The following is a 348-nucleotide window of genomic DNA, read 5'->3' on the forward strand; positions in this document are numbered from 1 at the left end:
CCGTCACCGTCGCCTCTGGACAGAGGTTCTATGTCTCGGTGAGACCAGGGTGAACACGCGCTTCGCGTCGTCCGGTGTCACCCTCACTGTCCGCTCCTTTGGAGCTCCGATGTTATCTACAACATCCGACAAAGACCTGCTGACCCCACAGTCTTCGTCTAGTGGATAACGTGCCACTCCACGCGCATCTGAAGGGCCGCGCCCAAGATGCCTCGGACTCTGTCTGACCATGTCACGTATGACATGCAGCGACTGCTTCAATAATCGAGCAGCGCTTAGTGGTCTACGTGCCACTCCACGATCAGCCCGCGAGCCACGCTCGGGACTCCTGTCCATAACACCGTTGGT

The sequence above is a fragment of the Plasmopara halstedii genome (assembly GCF_900000015.1).
Source record: "Plasmopara halstedii genome assembly, contig: Scaffold_816, whole genome shotgun sequence".
Lineage (NCBI taxonomy): Eukaryota > Oomycota > Peronosporomycetes > Peronosporales > Peronosporaceae > Plasmopara > Plasmopara halstedii.